The following is a 13,075-nucleotide window of genomic DNA, read 5'->3' on the forward strand; positions in this document are numbered from 1 at the left end:
AGACTGAATGCGTCCTTGAGCAGGACCATGGACAAAGCAGAAAGCAGGTATCTCGAAGCACATTTTTTACACTTGAAGTCCTTTTAACTTGATATGGCATCTGAAAAATGTTGCACTTCTGCGCGAGACACTGAAAAAAGCAAAACGTGACACAATGGTCAAAGATGTTTGTCTAGCACATGATTACATAGGAAAATAGTTGAAAAACAGCATGAATGGATGCAAAAACATTTTTTTACAAAATTTGCGTTAAATCTTTTTTATTTTATTTAAGGTGCAATTCACAGGTGCCGATGTGTTTTTGCATCCATCTGCGCTGTTGAATTGTGTTTCTATGCATGGCTGTAACCAGCTGTGAGGTCACCGAGGTCCGGACCTTGGTAAATTTTTCATATTCAAAAATAAAATTTGAAGCTATATACACTGAACAGTACAGTGCAGTTTTTTAAATTGCCTTAGGTCAGTTCATATCTGACAAATTCACGATAAAGTGCAGCACACTGAATCTTTAATTGAATATTTATTAAAAAAGTTTTAATATCATTAATCATCTGTAAATAACTGTCCAGAGGTCTAGATGGTACATATAGGGCACTGTCACGTGCACCTGTTACTTTTCTCAGTGAAGGTCAGGATGAAAAATGTAGTCATTTGTTATCACTGGATGACAAATTATTGTATAGATACTGATACTGCTGTGGCGGGTTTCCATCCACAGGTACAAATCATTGCAATTATCGGTTTTTATTCAAAATTACAACCCAGTGTAAAAAAGTCTCCAATTATATATAAAAAGATGAGATTTGAATGCGGAACAATGAAGGATTCGTTTTTCTATGCCATCAAGCGCCCCCTTGAGGAAAACGTTTTTGTGTCACAAAGTAAACAGTTTCACAATTTCGGTGTGACTTTAGAAAACAAGGAAAATAGCACATGTGTCACTGAAGAATTTTTTTTTTTTTTACATCTTCTACAAGAAAAGTCTATATCTTCATGCCCAGGGGCACTAAGGAGTCTTAATCAGCCCAGATGATCATCATGATATTATCTGAAATGTACAAAAACAATAGCACACTACACTAGTACACTATCTGTAGTACAGACTACAGTATGAAATATGTCAAATATGCGAACACTAATCATTTTAAATCTCAGTTAGCTGGTCTCAAGCCCGGATAAATGGGGAGAATGGTGATACTGGGCAGCAGCGGTATCTCCAAGCCAAATCATCTGGCAAGCCAACAATGTTGGACTGCGCTGAAGAAGGAAATGGCAACCCACTTAATTACTCCACCAAGAAAATTCACTGGATAAAGGATCAAAAAGGTTTCAAGATTTGGCGCTGGAAGATGAGTCCCCCAGGTCAGAAGGTGTCCAAAAAGTAACTGGGGAAGAGCCGAGAGCGACTACGATCAGTACTGGGATTGGTGATGCGTCTGGATCAAAGCTGAAAGGAAGTCCAGATGTTGATGTTCTCAGGCATGAAAGGAAAACTCAAAGCTTTATGAAAATACAAACAATAGGAACATGGAATGTTAGAAGCATGAATCAAGGAAAGCTGGACATCGTGAAAACAGAAATGGCTCGTTTGAAGATCAACATACTTGGAATAAGCGAGCTGAAGTGGACAGGAAATGGTCACTTTCAGTCAGATGATTACAAAGTCTTCTATGCTGGACATGAGGAAAAACTAAGAAATGGAGTTGCCGTACTCATGAAGAAGGAAATCGCGACCACAGTTATGGGATACAATCCAAAGAACGATCGCATGCTATCCATTCGCATCCAAGGCCACCCGATCAATGTAACCATCATTCAAGTGTACGCACCCACGACAGATGCGGATGAGGACACCCGTGAAACCTTCTATTCAGACCTGCAACAGCTAATTGACTCCACTCCAAGGAAGGACGTTACTCTTATCATTGCAGATTGGAACGCCAAAGTTGGTGCGCAAGGTGAACCTGGCATGGCAGGAAAAGAAGGCTTGGGTGAATGAAATGAAAGAGAAAGACTGATAGAATTCTGCCAAGAAAATTCCTTGTGCATCATGAACACATGGTTCAAGCAACCCAAAAGAAGACTCTACACGTGGACGTCTCCGAATGGGCAACACCGGAACCAAATTGACTACATACTTTGCAGCAGATGATGGAAAAGTTCAATACTATCAGCAAAGATACATCCAGGTGCAGACTGTGGCATGGATAATGAATTATACTAGCAAAGCTGAAGATCAGGCTGAAGAAAACTAAGAAAATCCAAACACCTCGAAGATATGACCTGGACAACAATCCAGATGCATACTCTGTCACTGTTGAAAACCATTTTAATGCTCTCAACTTGGACGAAAGACACCCCGAAGAACTATGGGGAGAAATACACGACACAGTACTCCAAGAACCAAGAAGAGCATCCCGCAAGCGAGACACCGAAAGAAGATGCACTGGCTATCCGTTGATGCATTGGCTATAGCCAATCAAAGAAGAAAGGCCAAGACCTCCAAGGACAGGGAAACTTTCAACAGGCTGAATGCAGCATTTCAACGACAGGTGAGGAAAGACAAAGAGATATTCCTGCAACAAGAATGCCAAGAAGTCGAAGACAACAATCAGAGAGGCAGAACGAGGGACCTCTTTCTTTTGAAAGAGAAATCTTTTGATAAAGGAGATAAAAAGAAGTTTCTGCCCACGAATCGGAATTCTTATGGACAAACAAGGAAAAAAACTCACATTCGGAGAAGACATAAAAGAAAGATGGAAAGAATACACAGAAGCCCTGTACCAGTGGGATGAAAACATGGCAGACAGTTTTGAAGATGTAAGCTGCGAGCCAGAACCTGACATTATAGAAAGTGAGGTCAGATGGGCATTGAAGCTCATGGCAAAACGGAAAGCAGCTGGACCCGATGAAATTCCAATCTAACTATTCAGGGCAACGGAAGAGGCCTCGATCAAAGTACTGATGGCTACCTGTTGGCAGATCTGGAAAAAGAGGCAGTGGCCCAAAGTCTGGAGGAGATCCATCTTTGTACCCATCCCGAAGAAGGGGGATGCAACAGATTGCTCCAACTATCGCACGATTGCAACATCCAACATCAGGTGGATAATTGAAAAGGCCAAAGAACTCCAGAAACACGTCTATTTCTGCTTCATAGACTACACAAAGGCTTTCGACTGTGTTGACCATGGCAAGCTGTGGAACACACTCAAATACATGGGGTTACCAAACCACCTGATGACCCTTATGAAGAACCTGTACACTGATCAAGAAGCAGCAGTGAGAAAAGAGTTTAGAGAAACAGACTGGTTCAGGGTTGCAAAAGGTGTCCGTCAAGGCTGCATCCTTCGCCATGTCTGTTCAACCTTTATGCTGAGCGTATAATACGAAATTCTGAAATTGGCAATACCCAAAATGGAATTAACATTGGAGGATGAAGAATCAGCAACCTGCGGTATGCCGACGACACAACCCTGATTGCGGGGAGTGTAGAATAACTCAAAGCTATGATTGTCAAGATCAAAGAACATAGCGCGGCAGCAGGTTTGAAGATCAATATGAAAAAGACAAAGATCATGTCTACCGGTGTCCTACAAAGCCTCTGGATTGATGCAGAAGAACTCGAGGTAGTCAGTGACAAGTCAGTGACAATTTTCTTGGGTTCGCAGATTAGTCGTGATGGGAATTGCAGCCCAGAAATCAGAAGACGACTGCTCCTAGGAAGGAAGGCAATGGTAAACCTCGATAAGCTGATGAAGTCCAAGGACATCTCCTTGGCAACAAAGATTCGTCTTGTCAAGGCAATGGTATTCCCTGTTGCAATGTATGGATGCGAAAGCTGGACATTCAAGAAGAATGATCACCGATATATTGATTCCTTCGAACTCTGGTGCTGGCGACGGCTCCTGCGCATTCCCTGGGTTGCAAGGAAAACAAACCAGTCGGTCTTAGACCAAATCAAACTAGGCCGTTCATTGGAATCATCCATGACCAAACTCAAGCTATCATATTTCGGTCATATTATGAGAAGAACTGACTCTCTTGAAAAGACAATGCATGGAAAAATGGAAGGCAAAAGAAGACCAGGAAGACCGAGAATGAGATGGTTAGATTCCATCAAGAACGATACCAACATCAGCCTCCAAGACCTGAAGAATGTTGTTACTGACCGAGACCAATGGAGATCAACTATCCATCGAATCACCAAGAGTTGGACTCGACTGACTGGATAGTACAACAACAATCATGAAGGCTATAATATTTAATTCATTTTAGTAGCTAATGTTTCACAACGTCATTGGTAAAAACATAATTGTAATTTTGGAAAAATTCTTGGCACCCCACTCTGAACCTTACTAATTTTCAAACCCTGGTAACGGCCCTTATCTATGTATACATGCGCTAGGCTAGACAAACATCTTTGCACATTGCGCTGTGTTTTTTCAGTGTCTCCCACATATGCCCCGTGTTTTTAAGATGCTGTTTCAATTTGAAAGATTTCAACTTTTAAAAATGCATCTCGAGACAACTGCATTCTGCTCTATTCATTGCGCGGAGAGAGTGGAGGTGTCTTAATCGCCTGAGGTCACGCACCGGAAGATGTAAGGTAAACAGAGCAAAATGGGGACATTTAAATGGGGACACCAGTTGTGAATGTGGCACAGACCAACCAAACATGGACCACCTCCTGACATGCCATGTAACTGATCTAACACAATATAATGATGAAAAGTTGTTGAGGGGGGGGGTGTCGCTGTCCTTTTCTGCATATCGCTGCCCCCATCAGCATATCAGTGCACTGTTTTGTGGCCCGTTCTGCATTATGCAGTGTCCCATTTTAGCTTATCGTAGCCCATTTGGCCCCGTTTCGCGGTCAGCCCTTTCGGAAAAATTCCCGGTTCTCCCGATGGCCAGTCCGCACCTGGATTCAGATATAAATGTTTGTTTGAGAGCATTTGCAATGTGCTTAGATTCTCAGTTCAGTAAAATTCTGTAGAATGTATTATTCATGATGTTGCTCTTTATTTTTCAGCTGCTAACAAGTATGCTTACAGATGTGATAGTCTGTTTAAATATTTACAGATTTCACCTTTTAAATTTTTCTTTTCCCTTACAAATAAAGGGAAAAATGTTTTTCTTACTTTGTTTTTCATTTATGAAGGTGCTTTTTCTGGGTCCACATATTCAGGGCTTAGAAAAGCAGTAGCTCCACAAGTCCTTTAGCTGAATGTTCTTGAGGCATCTTATATTCTCCCAGTCAGCATCCACCAAGGACAATCAGACAGGTTTATCAGGGAATCAAAATCTTACAGCACTCATGTTTGATGAGCTTTCAGCTTCTTAGAGGTAGTAGCGTGCATTTTTGACACTCGCGCACATTAAATCTCCTATGCATGCAATACAAGCTCTCAGGTGTGAAGAAACCTCTGCCGGGCGAGCAAAATCATTCTTCAAACTTTGCTCGCGTGAACACCTCTTAATTTTGTCAGTTGTGGGGTGTCCTCTTGCTGTTTTGTGTGTAACCTCAAATTTTATTGGTTATTCCCTTTTCCCAGAAGCTAGTTGTGATCAGTGGCGGTTCTGGCTTGGTGCCCTAGGTGAGATCGGACATGGCACCCCCCCCCTCCCCCAACGCCCCTTATATATATATATATATATATATATATATATATATATATATATATATATATATATAAACGAATGGCACATTCTATTAACATTATACAGTATATACAGTACATTATTTAATTTGCACAATTAAATTATAGAGTCAATAAATAAAGTATATGGCAGAATTCTTACAGATTGCTGCTACTCTGTGCTATTACACCTAATCCCTAACTTAAAATTTAATCCTCCCCTCCTAGTTTTCATTGATGCAAAATCATTAATGTCTTCATCATATCTGCCAAGCAATCACATGGTTGATACTAATTATTGCAAGACCACTAAGAAGGTCCTGTGTCATGGTGTAGCCTACCTATAGGCCTACTGTTTATCATGGTTATCTTATGTTTGTTCATAATGTAAGAATACATTATGAACATCAATAATCCTAACCATATAGAGCCTTTAAGGCTGAGTAGCCTGTCAGGCACCTTTCTCTCATCATGATCTTGCAAGCTGTGCGGGGGTAGAGTGGCACGATTTGAGGCACCTATCTCCAATTGCGATCATGCGAGCTCTGTGCGGGGACAGGGTGACGCAATTTGTGGCATATTTCTCCCATCGTGATCTTGCGAGCCAGGGGCGGGGCGGCACAATTCAGGGCACCTTTCTCCCATCGCGATTTTGCAAGCTCTGTGCGGGGGTGGCCTGGCAGGTACCCTGTCGTGCCATCCCAGAGAGCGTTGCCACCCTAGGCGCCTGCCTGTATCGCCTATGCCAGGATCCACTACTGGTTGTGACTGGCTTTCTGTTATTACAAAGAACCAAAACAAACTCACCTGTTCTTTGTGAGAGACAAGGCTTTATTTGTTGCTAATTCTTCATATAATAACTGGGCTGATTAAATGTTATATAATGTATGTAAGTACTGTGTATCTTTGCCAGACACTTTAAAAACAGGAAGTTGACTAGATAGTTGTTGCATTCCTATATGTTACTATAAAACTTTAAGAACTGCTATTTATTTATTTATATAATATAATATGGAGGGGAGGGTCGAAGCTACAGGCATTGGCTCTTGGATGGTCGAGGCTACAGGCATGGGCTCTGGCTCGTTAACCATGGCAGGCATGGGCACTGGCTCATTTACCATGGCAGGCATGGGCACTGGCTCATTTACCGTGGCAGGCATGGACTTTGATTATCTGAGAGGAATGGTTTTCATTGCCCAATGTACTGAAATCCGTGGGGGATCATACACTTTATAAGATAGTGCAGGAAATAACGAGGTAAGCTCCGTGGTCTTTGAAGCAGGCGGAGGTGGTGACACGGGGTTCCCGCCATAACCCACAGTGTGAGGGGAGTATGCTGTGAGAGGAGCTACCTTGGGGGTGCTGGGAGTGACCTCCTTTTGTCCCGCCTGTCGATAATGGCAAGGTGTAATGGATGTCCAGCATGGCTCGGACATAATCCGCAAAGGAAAGATTCTCCACCTCCGGAAGAGCTGTGGGTCTGTGAAAGTTTAATCCCATTCCATATATGGTTCTGATGTATGAGTCCGATATAGAGGTTATAGCAGTGAGTTGGTAAAACTTAGTTGAATATTCCTGAAGAGGGAGGTCTTGTTGGAATAACTCCAGAAACGCGTCCTTCAGCTCCATGCTTCTAATGGATTATCCCGCTGGGTTCAAGGTTGCGGTCTATTCTTCTGTTATGGAAAACCCAGACTCAAATATGAAGTTAGAACCTGAAGGTGGGTATTTTATTAAACAAACAATGGATGTAAACAGATGGGTACCAAACAAACAAAATTGTGCTGGTGTGATGAACAGAAACCTGATGATAGTTCGTGATGATGCAGGGAGTGAATATCCTTGAGGTGAAACACACAACTTGAAGTAGACGTTGGAGGGGAAACTCAGAGAGATCGCTGGAGTGACGCTGAAGAGGAAACTTGGAGATCGCTGGAGTGGAACGCACACAAATCGAGGAAGACGCTGGAGTGGATACGTGGAGAGATTCTCCACCTCCGGAAGAGCTGTGGGTCTGTGAAAGTTTAATCCCATTCCATATATGGTTCTGATGTATGAGTCCGATATAGAGGTTATAGCAGTGAGTTGGTAAAACTTAGTTGAATATTCCTGAAGAGGGAGGTCTTGTTGGAATAACTCCAGAAACGCGTCCTTCAGCTCCATGCTTCTAATGGATTATCCCGCTGGGTTCAAGGTTGCGGTCTATTCTTCTGTTATGGAAAACCCAGACTCAAATATGAAGTTAGAACCTGAAGGTGGGTATTTTATTAAACAAACAATGGATGTAAACAGATGGGTACCAAACAAACAAAATTGTGCTGGTGTGATGAACAGAAACCTGATGATAGTTCGTGATGATGCAGGGAGTGAATATCCTTGAGGTGAAACACACAACTTGAAGTAGACGTTGGAGGGGAAACTCAGAGAGATCGCTGGAGTGACGCTGAAGAGGAAACTTGGAGATCGCTGGAGTGGAACGCACACAAATCGAGGAAGACGCTGGAGTGGATACGTGGAGAGATTGTGGAAACTTGTTGGAGTGGAATGTGGAAAACACGGGAGAACAAGTAAGTAGCAGGTAGTGAGTCTGTATTCCATTGTGGAGATTAGACATCAACTGAGGAGTGAGAGTGGATTATAAAGGGAGCTGATTAGCGTGGCGACGATGGACAGGTGCAGGTGATTAGAATTCGGGGAGAGAGAGAGAGAGGAGAGTGGAATGAGAGAGGGAGCCTGGTTTATCCATGACAGATAGATGATTTAACTCTAAATGTGAGGGAACATAAACCACCTCAGAAAATGAATTTGTTGTTTTTTAACACATTTTCCAAGAAAAAATTTTAATCTTACAGTTTCTCCCATGAAAATAACATGTAAAAGATGTGACCATTTATTTAAAGGTCTGTGGACTTCTCACAGTATGTCATGATGGTAGATAAAGATGGTGAAGTAATGCCAGAGCTTTTATTCCAAGTCAATTGACCTGAGTAACTGCAATCTCTTTTGAATATTTTTGTAAGATATTTGGCCCACTTACAGTCCCTCCCCCCAGCCTCTCAAATATCTGTTGCCTCAATAGGAAACAAAAAACATGTAAGGGTTAAGATCACTAGGTGATCACTTATTACTTTGTAATGTTTGTTGCTTGTTTCAGTTATATTTTTTTCTTTATTCTGCAGCACATTCTGAAGCATCATCTTTTGGAGCAAATTCTCTGTGATAGAGCACTTCTGAGAACTCCACTTGACCTGGATTACATGGAGTTTGTGTGTCGCCAGCAGCTGTATCTCTTGACTGGCTCTCACTGAACCTGCCCTTCATCTGTAGAAACAACTCAAAACTGTTTAAAAAACTGAAGCCCTTGTGGCCTTATACTACACATAAAGCAATAAAACAATATTTTTGTGGTCAATGATATTTATGACTTTCCAATGTGATACAGAAGTGCATTATTTAATTCAATGACATGCCACTCAACACAATTTACTTACCAATCTGAGATACTAAACTAGAATCATTAGCTAGAGCAGGGGTTCTCAATTTGGGCGTTCAAAGGATGCCAGGGGGCGCTGAGAGCAAATTAGTAGAGAGGAGGGCGTTAGGTTACAAATGGGGGTGTTTATCAGTCATAATAATCAAATCTATTTTCAAGTTCCTCTTTGCATTAAAATGTTTATCTAGACTTGGAGGATATCAGTTGGTTCTCAATTATACAGGTTGGTACGCATTTGTACCGCAGTTCGTCTGATTTTGAAGTCTAGCGACGCATCTGAAGTATCTGGTTTAGCAGTGTCAAATACACAGGTGGAGACACAGCCTCGGCTAATACACCTGTATGGCTCTTTAGATGGATATGGCTCAATGGACAGAGCAGCGAGAGCTCAAAGCTCTTAACAAGAATCAGTGAGAAGCAAGGCACAAGAAGCGGAAACCATTTGAATTCGACACAGATATCTTCTACATCTGGGGTAAGAGAATGAAGTAGGGGAGTGTTCATAAAAAAAAGGTTGAGAACCACTGAGCTAGAGCACTGTGTAAAAGGGAAACAACATGCCTAACAGGATCCTGCAACTTCGCCTAACATGCATGAAAAGAGAAACCATTTGTGGCAGGGCGGAGGGCGGGGCCGGGCCGTGATTCTGCACACCCGGCCCCTAATTAGGCTGTTTAAGCCTGAGAGAGAGAGTTACAGGCAGCTGTCTGACACCTGTGTGTGTGTTTGACTTTTTGGTTCAGTTTCTTATTAAACTATTATTTATATTATCAGCCGGTTCTCGCCTCCTCCTTTCCCTCGAATCCCTTTACACCATTATTAGGCCCAACATAGAAAACTAAATGGCAAGTACAGTATATGGTATAAAATGGTGAGAGAAATGAATAATAAATATTGGCTAACTGAAATACAGTATATGCCTAAGACAAACATGATACTACAGTACATGTAACAAGGTGTTTTAGGATCAAAGGACATGATCAAGCAGATGACCATACAAAACGAGAAATGTTAAACTAAAATGTTAAATAACCAGCAGCCCATGTTCTCTGCACGTACCTCCCCTATTGATCAGCCATCTTGCTGAATCGACTGTCTCGATTTGCCCCTTATTACTGGAGTCTTATTACTGGAGTAATACAATTTATAAAAGATAAATTGTTCTGTGTAGTTCTACCTAACCTCACAAGAATGCAACAGCTAGCTAGTAAACTGTAGTAAACTTATTGTTTTTAAAGTGTCTGACAAAGATATACTGTATGAAAAAAGCAACAAATAACGTAATAATGACTCACGTGAAGAGGGTCCCTTGATGAAGTCATGTCTTACAAAGAACAGGTGAGTTTGTTAAGGTTCTTTGCAGGGCCGTAGCAAGGAATTCTGGGCCATGTGAATATATATTGCTCTGGGCCCCTTACCTATTAAAATAGTACAGTTTAAAATTTGTTGTGGGCCCCCCTGGAACTTTGGGCCCTAGAATCATTACCACCTTTCACCCCACTAGCTACGGCCCTGGTTCTTCATAATAAAAGGGAGACAATCACAACAAATTTCCGGGAAAAGGGAATAACCAATGATATTTGAGATTACAGACAAAAGAGCAAGAGCCCACCCCACGACTGACAAAATTAAAAGGTGTTCGTGCGAGCAAAGTTTGAAGAATGATTTTGCTCGCGCGGTAGAGGTTTCTTGTATTGCATATGCAGGACATTTCGTGCACGTGAGTTCTTCCTTTTTCCTCACGTGGCTTTAATCAATCGCGCGTGCAAGCGTCAATAACGCGCGTGGATTATTGGCATTGATTTGCATAGGTTTCAAGCCTTTGAAATCAGAGTACAGACTTAAAGAAGACTGTCTGGATAGACAACAGTGGAAGTCAAGGCACAGATCAGCAAAAAAATATTACACATAACAGATGAACCTTCTTTATATGCAGAGAAAATCACTGGGTGGTGTTTTCATTTATGCTTGTTTGCATGTAATATTCTTAGCTCTGATTTTATATTTTGCTTGTCTCAGTTCATTGTGTGACCAGAACGAGAGGGGACCTCATTCTGTTGGTTTGATAAACCTCTGTTTTGATTTTCCAGGCACATGGTGAAACTCAGGGAGCTGCATGGTTTAGAAATTCTTCACTCTTGTGTGAGATGAATCACATGAGCCTCTACCCTCATTCAGTTCTTCAATCAATGACCCCATAACTCAGGGAAAGCATGCAAACCCACACACACAAATACAGATAAATTCTGTCCTTTGGTTCCCAACTAAGATGCTCATCTTAAGTGAGGTCACAAATTATTGTCATGCCTTTAGGCCTAGCTTGGTTATGCAGCTGCTTCCTGTGTTCATTTTAATTAGAGAGAATTCACATTGACATGTGAATCTGTTATCTGCTTTGGTAGATAACATGTTGCCCCAGGACAATATTCAAAACGTTTCAGTTTAGATTCATCCCAAATGGTCCCAAGAGTGTTGCCTTGATTACACATGCTCTCTGTTTGTTGATAAATTGATTAATGGTAGCTTTCATATGTTGAATAAAAATGATTAATAAACTGTATTTTAAGATAATTATGCCTAAAATCTGTTCATCTTTGCAGACTTCATAGCTAAAGAATGCTTGTGATGATGTACTGTAATATGAAAAAAGGTAATATTGTAACATTTTAAATGGCTTTATTGGAAGTGAGTCGATGAAAGTGTAATCCAGGGTTTGCAGAAATGGACTGCAATATGGAGCCTTGACATTTTAGGCACTTCCCAGGGCATATATATATGATTCTGTTTCTTTATCTGTATTTTAAAAGATACTGAGTTAGAAAGGTGGTACAGCACCATCGTAATAGGAATAGTTCTCCCAAAAATGAAAACCCTTTTCGTTATTTCCCCCTCATGTTGTTCCAAACCCGTATGATGTTCTTTTTTTTTTTTTTTGGAACACAAAATGAGAAATCTCAGTCTCAAAAATCTCTTTTCGGACTTGGAACACCGTGTTCAGTTACAAGACAGCATTTATAGACATTGATTTTTAACCTGCCGTGGCACATGTTGACACGTCAAATTTGAATATGTGCATGAATATCTCACAAAAGGTTATCGTATGTCTTCAGGATACTTGGAATATAGTGCACAAGTAATATTTACTACTTTCATGATAATTTTGTTGTGCTTTTTTGCCATTTTTGAAGCTTGACAGGTTCTGGTCACTATATGCTTTTGTCATATGGAAAAGAGCAGCATGAACATCCTTCAGAAATTTCCTTTTGCATTTCACAGAAGAAAGAAAGACTTATGGCTTTGGAATGACATGAGGTTGAGTAAATGATTACAGAACTTTCAGCTTTAGATAAACTATTCCTTTAATCCCATACATTAAAGACATAACCAACCCCTCATTTTTCTTTTGGGTTCAAGCAAGTGAACAGTGGAGCAGTTTGGTGTAATTTTCTTTTCAGGTGTATGGAAGTTTAGATTATGCTGTAATCTCTCTATCAGAGTAAATGTTCCAGCTCACTTGAAGATGAATTAATACAAGAACTATAAGCTCATTAATAGAACTTACACTGAATTTGAGCTTTATCTAAATCTGTTTTATAATGGATGTCTTGAATACATCCTTATCATAGCAGCTCACACAAGCTGTTACACGCATGAAAAATTATACCCAGTAAAACAGGATGAGGGTGACGAGGGATTTTACTGACTCAGAAATCTGTTTTATTATTCTCCACTTGCTTTTGTTCACATGTCAGTAATCTATTCTGCTTATAAATGACTAGGGAGGAAGGTAAGGCTCACAGTGTGACTCATGAGGAGTTGGGAGAGTGTCCTGTGTAGTGCATCTCAAAAGAAATTTATTATAATGCTGTGTGTGTGCCTTCAAAAAACCCAAGGGAGAAGATTAAATATGGGGATTGGTTTTCTATTTTTAATTTGTGGACTC

At 40.9% G+C, this 13,075-nt stretch overlaps 1 pseudogene; it reads left to right on the forward strand.

The window, feature by feature from the left end:
* Positions 1 to 817: 817 nt before the first annotated feature.
* On the forward strand, positions 818 to 3,384 carry LOC127422136 (craniofacial development protein 2-like; annotated as a pseudogene).
* The last annotated feature ends 9,691 nt before the right edge of the window (positions 3,385 to 13,075 follow it).

This window comes from Myxocyprinus asiaticus, chromosome 31 (assembly GCF_019703515.2).
Source record: "Myxocyprinus asiaticus isolate MX2 ecotype Aquarium Trade chromosome 31, UBuf_Myxa_2, whole genome shotgun sequence".
Taxonomy (NCBI): Eukaryota; Metazoa; Chordata; class Actinopteri; order Cypriniformes; family Catostomidae; genus Myxocyprinus; species Myxocyprinus asiaticus.